The sequence below is a fragment of the Rattus rattus genome, chromosome 1 (genome assembly GCF_011064425.1).
Source record: "Rattus rattus isolate New Zealand chromosome 1, Rrattus_CSIRO_v1, whole genome shotgun sequence".
Lineage (NCBI taxonomy): Eukaryota > Metazoa > Chordata > Mammalia > Rodentia > Muridae > Rattus > Rattus rattus.
In genome coordinates this window covers 120973553-120981631 of record NC_046154.1, presented here as the reverse complement: position 1 = coordinate 120981631, position 8079 = coordinate 120973553, and the positions used below count along the sequence as shown (strand labels likewise).

The 8079-nt window shown below is 43.9% G+C and overlaps 1 protein-coding gene across 4 annotated transcripts in view; it reads left to right on the top strand.

Annotated features, from left to right (window-relative positions):
- The first annotated feature begins 840 nt into the window (after positions 1–840).
- The window catches only part of Fbxl4 (F-box and leucine rich repeat protein 4), an 83291-nt gene continuing 76052 nt past the window's right edge, over positions 841–8079 (top strand). For 3 of the 4 annotated variants that reach the window (XM_032905201.1, XM_032905178.1, XM_032905193.1), the window contains exon 1: positions 841–973. The gene's annotated coding sequence lies outside the window, so the exon portion shown is untranslated. Of the gene's footprint in view, positions 974–4181; positions 4267–8079 lie in introns of all 4 variants that reach the window. The other variant, XM_032905185.1, reaches the window with a different exon arrangement.

Below are 8079 nucleotides of genomic sequence, written 5' to 3'. Positions count from 1 at the left end.
CAAGTGTTCTTTCTATTTTGCTTCTTCAGGAGAAATTTGGAAATGATGAATGGTTCAGCATGTTATTGAAAGTTTCCCATTAATAAGGCTGGAAAGATGGCTCTTTCTGAGAACCTGTTTGGTTCCCAGCATCCACTTCTGACAGATCACCCCTGTCTAATTTCAGCTCCAGGATATCTGACCACTTCTGCCTTCCATGGCATTTGAACACCTGTATGCACGTGAATAGGACACACACACACAGACACACACACACACACACACACACACACACACAGATTAATAAAAAATTAAAATAAATCTTAAAGTTTGTCATTAGTGGAAACCTTCTGAAAAGGCAAATGTAACGACAGCAAAAGAAAGATTCCTTTGAAAAGAAATGGAGACTAAGGGAGACCCTTGACAGCGTCTTCATCACAGGGTCTTCATCACAGGTGGTCGGGTGAATATGAGCCTGAAGGTTTGTTTCTGCGTGCTGAAGAATTTGTTAATTAATTGGTGTATTGGCCTGCTGAGAACTTCTACTGCCCTAGAAGTTCTCATTCTACTGCTCAAGTGCTGAAGGGCTTTTTGCATAATACCTGGGTTGAGTCACCAAGTCCGAAGAAGCTTCAGCAGAACTACATTAGTTTTGGAGGGCTATCTTTGGAAGGACGAGTCGTGTAAAGGTTCTGCCACCCACTGTCAGTTCTGGATCAAATGGGCCATTTCTAAACCACCACTGGCTTTGCTAAGCAGCTCAAAAGACAAACAGTCCCGCAGCAGCTAGCCTGGCCCTGGCCCCGCCCTTTGCCAGGCTCCGCCTCGTCGTCGCCTGGCCCCGCCCCGCCTCCCGGCCTCGGTCTTCCTTCCGGGTCGCGCTGGGCCGGGCTCGCCGCCGCGGCAGCAGCACGGGATACTGGGAGCAGCCTCCTGCTGCCCACGCTGCGGGCTTGTGGCGAAGCTCTGCTCGCCCAGTCCCGGACCCTGCAGGGTACGGCGCTTTCTTCCTTCCTCCCTCCTCAAGGTCTCGACGTCCCCCTCGGCGTGGGCGGGGCCGGGCGCGCGCCACTCTGGGGAGCGCGGGGCGGAGGCTCTGGGCCCACGCGTGCCTATGGTGCTGTGCTGCTGTGCAGGCGGAGACCGGACGCGGGTGCGGCCGTCTCTTGTCGGGGCTCTCTTGGGCCTGACGCGCTCACGGCGAGCTGCGGACACCCGGCCTGCAGGCTGCGCAACCGTGACTTCCCTCTCACGGGGGAAGGTTTCTGTCCAAGCAGGCTCAAGGCACGAGATGCCAAGCTGCAGCCTTCTTTCCATGGTCTGGGGTGGGCCAGGCACTTGTCACTCTGTTTTGCGATGGGGTTGGTTCTGCATTTCCTCTGTTTCCCAAGTGCTCCTAGTCCCAGAGCTTTTGGGATTCAATTCTACTTGCAATCCACAAAGGTTAGGAAGTTAGCTGCTGTGGCCCACTGGTCTGCTCTGTTGGGAGCCACCCGCTCCCTCTGCTTCCTGCGCACACTCTCTGGTCTGAGTTTCTAAGACAGGCACACTGCTTGTCTTGCACACTCTTGTCCTAACGATAGTGAGTATAGGGCCCCTCGCACTCCTGTATCTTGGAGTAAGTTCTTGGGTAGGAAGTTCAGTCTTACTTGGTGGCTCTAAATAATAGACAGCCTTGAGTATTCATTGAGTTCCATTATTTCCAGACGTGAGTACCAATTTTAAAAATTCCTGCCCCAAGTTTTGGCTCTTTTGAACCCTGTTCTGCCTTTGCTTTCAAAGTCAGAGTGGTCAGGGCCTAAGACCATGGTTGTTTGTGGTCTCATTGCTGCTGTCTTACAGTGTTGTTTACAGCTGATGTTTCACTTCCAAATATGGTCGTCGAATAGAAGCTTCCTGGTCTTTCCTTATCAAGTCATTCTTATTACCCAGTCCTCTCAGTTTGGAGGAGTTAATATTTGCCATCTTTGCTCTAACATTGGAGTCCTCTTTGGCCTTAAGAACGTGAATTGTGAATAACCCCCACCCCTCCTCCGTGCACGTGCCCAATGGTTTGCTGTTTTGGTGTGGGAAAAATAAAGCTGTGCCTTTTTGGTTATTACTAGCTAGTGGCTTAAGCATAATTTGTTGAATTCTGTTCTTCCTGACAAGTGCTGGTATATGGTGGACACTTGTGTCTATGTGTTCTTGAGACTTTCTGAACTGATAGGAGCGACCTACTTCCTGTGGTAATGCCATGCTGCTCTTGTTACTCCAGCTTTACAGCGTGTAGCGATTTGAACCTTGTCTGGCGTATTGTGAACATCACTGAATATTTTTGTAATGAACATTTAGTTGGGGCCAGATTGGATTCCTTTTGCGTTTGAGTGTTTGTTGAGATGGAGTGCTCGAGTGCTCTCTCTCTCTCTCTCTCTCTCTCTCTCTCTCTCTCTCTCTCTCTCTCTCTCTCTCTCTCTCTCTCTCTCTCTGTCTCATGTATATATATATGTTCTCGGCTCCCTTAGAGATTTTGTTGCCCCTGGCTGCTGAGAGCTGGGGTTAAAGGTATGTAGCACTGTACTCAGTTGAATTCCCTGTGTCTTGCACCTCCCCCTAAAATGCCTTGTCAGTTTTTGAGATTTGTAAATTTGTCTCCCCTTTGGCCAGTTGAATTAGTGGACATTCTTAAATAACCCCTCATTTTGCTCACTCAGTTCACCCTGTAGAATTGTTCCACACAGAAGCTGATTCGCAGTCTGTACATCTGTTGGTCTTCATGTGTGTAGGGTCAAGTCAGTCTTTATCAGTGCTAACATTCTATGCCTGTTTTCAACCCAGGTAAACTCATTGCTCCTCTCAGATATCTCTTTGAGTTTCATCATTCCAACAGGGTATCCCAAACAGAATCAATTTCCTGTGTTGATATAGTAGATGTGTAAATAATATTCCCTGCTTAGTATTTTGTTCTTTCCTGATAGAAATGCGTGTAAGTGTGTTTCACATAGTCTGTGGTGTAGCTTTCTGCAGCTTCCACTTAGTAATAATCACTGGTGAGCGTGTCTTTATATAGAATGACATCTTATCCTTTAAAGGCCTTTTTGGTTCATTACTGTAGGAGCAACCTAACGTTGAACCAATCTTCTTTTGGTATTTAGAATAGTACACATTTATTTCTGCTACAGGTGAAATTACTAGGTCATTTCTGCATGTAAATAGCTGATTCTTGTTTCCTATGTCTCTTTGCTTGGTGTCAATTAGTCTTAGTTTGAAGATATTAAGTGGAAAATTCCAAGGGTAAACAGTTTGTAGGTTTTAAATCCCGTGCTATTCTGAGTAGTGTGATGAAAGTGCATCCCTTCCTGATCTGTGAACTATATCTTTTTCTAGTCCAGCAAAACACCATATGCCCATTACATATTAAGTAACAGACCGGGCTATCAGATCAGCTGTGTTCAAGTAACCTTTTTTATTTTTAATTTAATGTTGCCAAATTTGGCTCAAGAATACTGAGTTTAGAAATCCAAGCAGGTCGAAGAGAAGCCAGCCAGTAAATATTTCCCTTATGATTATGCATGTATGGGGCATGCATCTATATAGAAAGCAGCATAATCTACCTAGGATTCTCTGCTATCCATGGACCACAGTGGGATTTCAAAACATCTGGTGATTGAGGGACATTATTGTGTATATTTGCATATTTGTTTATTTTCTTGGTGCAAATGATTACACTGTTGGGTGAAAGAGTACTTATAACTTTTACTTTTGCAGGGTTTCCTTCACAGTATCCTTTAATATGACTGTTGATAAGGAGTCTAGGAGATGGGTCAGCGCTTAAGAGTGTTTGTTGCTTTTGCAGGGGACCTGGGTTTGGTTCCCAGCATTCACAACTACTTGTATCTCCAGTTCCAAGAGATCCATTGCTCTCTTCTAACCTTTGTAGACACCAGACAAGCACATGGTACACATTCATACATGCAGTCAAAATACTCAAACACACAAAATAAAACATATAAATCTAAAACAGTAAATTTTTAAAAAGCTTGATAGTACTCAATAGAAACAACTTATAATGCTACTTTTGTCATATTGTTTCAAGAATGGTTACAAGTTTGTGATTATGTCCTACTTAGAAGCCAAGAGTCTGTGGATAATTTTGGAAGGCTTGGGGCACCTGGATCAGAATCAAAGCACTGTCAGACTATGCCATTTTGTGCTGCCCACAGGGTCATATGACAATGGCCACATGACACTAGCACCTGCAGTCAGCTGTGTTAAAGGGGGAGAATCCCGAGTCTTTCATAGTGAGCTGTAAGTAAACATTCCTGTCTTTTGGGGTGAAGATGGAGACATGCTGGTTATTTTCCTAGATAGTTAATAGAACTGTGCTATTGATTCCTAGAGAGAATTCCATATCTACCAAGGCCATTTGCTCTAAACGTCAGTACGCTTTTGTTTGAGACATGCAGAGATACACTTGAACGCCATATTGAGATAACGGTCACTTTTTACATTTGGTAGCATGGGGATGAAAAATGCTATCTTACTATTGTTTTAATATGGCATGATTGATAAGGTTGAGTAGCTATTTCTTTTCTCATCATTTGAATTTTTGTTATGTACCATATACCCTTTGTTTATTTTTTATGGGATCCTCTTTTATTGACTTGTTATAATTTTTTATATATTGGGCCATTAAGATTTGACAAGCCATTAATATTTTTTCTCAGTATTGCTTCCTTTAATTTTCATTTGTATTTATGTGTATTGCTGTGTGTCTGGCACCCGTGTGTGGGGTACCTGCAGGGGCAAGAAGAGGGTGTCCGATTCTTCCTCTGCAGCTGGAGTTATAGGCGGTTGAGAGCAGCCTGGGCTGGGTACTGGGAACTGAAGTCAGGTCCTTGGAAGATCAGTACGCATCCTAACCACTGAGCCATCTCTTCAGTCCTTACTGCTTCTTTGAAAGTTGATTCTAAGAGCTCTTGCTATATAAATATCTTGATTATATTTTTCTCGAAACTCATATAATTTTAATGCAATTTAATAATTTTCTTGGGATGTATATTTTCTTGGAATGCAAATTATGACCCAGAGTGAATTTAAAAGAGTTATGCCATTTTAGTCAGTAGAGATCTATGATACTGAACATGAATTTTTGCTAGATAAGTTATCTGAAAATCTCAAAAAACAAAAAACAAAAAACAAAAAATAAAAACAAAAACCAAAAAAACCCAAAGTGGAGTGAATGTACTCTGCTGTACAGAAATGGATAGATAGTATTTGGGTAAATTAAATGCGTATAATTAGTGTGGCTTTAACAATTGGGGATGCTCTTTCTTTTCTTTGTCTTCAACCTCACATCCCTAGATTTTAGTTAAATGTTAAATGTATGCCTGTAAGTGTGTGTGTGTGTGTGTGTGTGTGTGTGTGTGTGTGTGTGTGTGTGTGTGTGTTACAAATTCAGGGTTCTTGCCCCACCTTGGGACTCATCCTGTGTGTGGACACCAAACCCTGGCATTATTGCTGATGCTAAAATGTACTTGCAGACAGGAGCCTGGCATGGCTGTCCTCTGAGAGGTTCTGCCAGCTCCTGACTGAGACAGATGCAGATACTCATAACCAACCATTGGACTGAGCCTGGGGACCCCAATGGAAGAGTTAGGGGAAGGACTGAAGGAGCTGAAGGAGATTGCAACCCCATAGGAAGAACAACAATATCAACTAACCGGACCCCTCAGAGCTCCCAGGGACTAAGACACTGACCAAAGAGCATACATGGGCCAGTCTGTAGCTCCTGCTACATATGTAGCGGAGGACGGCCTTATCTGGCCTCAGTGGGAGGGCATGCGCTTAGTTCTGTGGGGCTTGCTGCTGCAGAGATGTGGGATGCTAGAGGAGTGAGGTGGGAGTGGGTGGGTGGAACAGCACCCTCTTACAGGCAAAGGGGAGGGGAAATGCGGTTGGGCGTTTGTGGAGAGAGACTGGGAAGGGAGAACAACATTTGAAATGTAAATAAATAAAATAAATAATACAAATTAATACAAATTAATCTACTAATTACCTTTTTTTTGCAGCCAAAGAAACATACTAAATATGACTTAGGAAAGATGTAGGAAACTGTTGAAAAAAATCAACCTGTTTTCTTATGCCTTAAAAAAATTCAGAGTGCTTCTAAATTCCGTCTTTCCTATATAATCTTTCTTGTCCATGATGAGACAGTGAAGGAAATGGTTAAACGTAGATACCATACATCTGTAAGATACTCTGTCTGTCTGGTAGCCTGTGGCTACCAACACCTTCACTGTGCCAGACAGCATGGTGGGCAGGAAGAAGCTTCGTATCTGTACCCCAGAAAATAATCATTCAACTCATCCTTCAGCTCTCCTTAAAAAAAAAAAATCCCCTTTTTTATTCTTTAACTAAATTAAATGAGTTTGGTGAAGTGTTTTGGAAGTTTAGATGTACTTGTTAAAGGATCCTGGGGAAATGGGAATGAGAGTCGATTTTGCAAAGTAACCATTAGTATTCTTCATTTTAGTTAGGTGTGAATCCAGTCTCTTGCGTGTTCCACTTTCTCACAAGATACCCGACTTCCGGAGATCAGGCCCTAGCCCAGACTCCTTGGATCACATCCCTACTGTCTCTAGGGGATACTTTGAAAACTGGGAGAGTTTCCCCGTTCCTTTCAATTTTCTATCATGTGGGTTCCCTGCTTTCAAAACTGGATGGGAATCATTTTTCTCCATTGGTCCATTGAAGAACTCCCCTATATATTCTGCATTGGAGCCTGCGTTTATCAGGCTCTGTCACTATAACAGATACCTGAGGATCCATTCAAGAACAGGAAGGGTTTATTTTGGGTCAGTAGTTTTGAGGTTCTAGTCATGGTCACTTATCTCTGTTGTCTAGGACAATGGGGGCATAGAACATTATAGCAGAGCGTGTGAGGAAGGCCCGTTTACCTCATAGAAGTTGGGAGTCATGGATGAGCCAGGGTCCCCATGTTCTCTTCAACTCCTTCTCTCTGATGATCTCTTTTCAGTAGAAGTCTCCTCTTACAGGCTCAAGTATCTCCCATGGTACTTAGAGGCTGGCATCTAAGCCTCCAACACAGCCTTATTGAAGCAGGGGCAGGGGCAGGGGCAGGGGCAGGGGCAGGGGCAGGGGCAGGGGCAGGGGCAGGGGGCAGGGGCAGGGGCAGGGGCAGGGGGGGCAGGGGCAGGGGCAGGGGCAGGGGGCAGGGGCAGGGGCAGGGGCATTGCAGTCTTGTTGGAATTTTTAAAGAAAATCTTTTTGTTCTTAAGATATTTAAAAAATAATTCTGTTTTAAATTGTGTGTGTGTGTGTGTGTGTGTGTGTGTGTGTGTTTGTGGATTTGTGTACACTAGTGTGGTGCTCCTGGAGGCCATAGAGGGCTGCTGGAGATTTCCTGTAGCTAAAGATTTTGGCGGTTGTGAGCCATCTAAGAAGAATGCTGGGAACTTAACTCCAGTCCAGGCAAGAGTGGTGCGCACTCCTAATGCCCGAGTCATCTCTGCCACTGCCCACTACCAGCAAACAAACCAACAAGAAGATGCATTAAGTGGAGCATAAACTTAGGGGAAGAGAGGCGCTAAAGGTTTAAGATACTGTCTTCATATCTTTTTTGCTGTGCTATATGTTTTTCCATATGTTTTAAGCATATAGCATTAAAATGTAAATACTTGTGATAAAGGAAGCTAGGCTTTTGCTAACTTGTGCTTTGCTACTCAATAGCATACCTGGTTCCAGGACAGCATTAACCTTGCTGTGTACTCTTACCCTATAGGCTTGTCTTGGTTTGTCTCTTGTCTTAGCTCTTAGTACTCGTTTTACTCCCCCAGTTTCCCCTCTCTCTGTGAGAACTTTTACATTTGTGTTTCTTCTGGTTCTCCACAATCAGCTCATGTCCTTAGCACAGATTTGGAGTGCTAAAGCTGTTTCATATTTGAGAAAATAGCTGTCTTTTGCTTCTCCAATCATATCTTTCATGACTCTTTCTTTAATTTCAATCAGAGCTCCTTTGTGGCCAGAGTCAAGTCTCTTTTATGTATTCAGGGCTGCTTTTGTACTAGCAGAAGTTGCCCCTTTTTGACATTCTCTTTG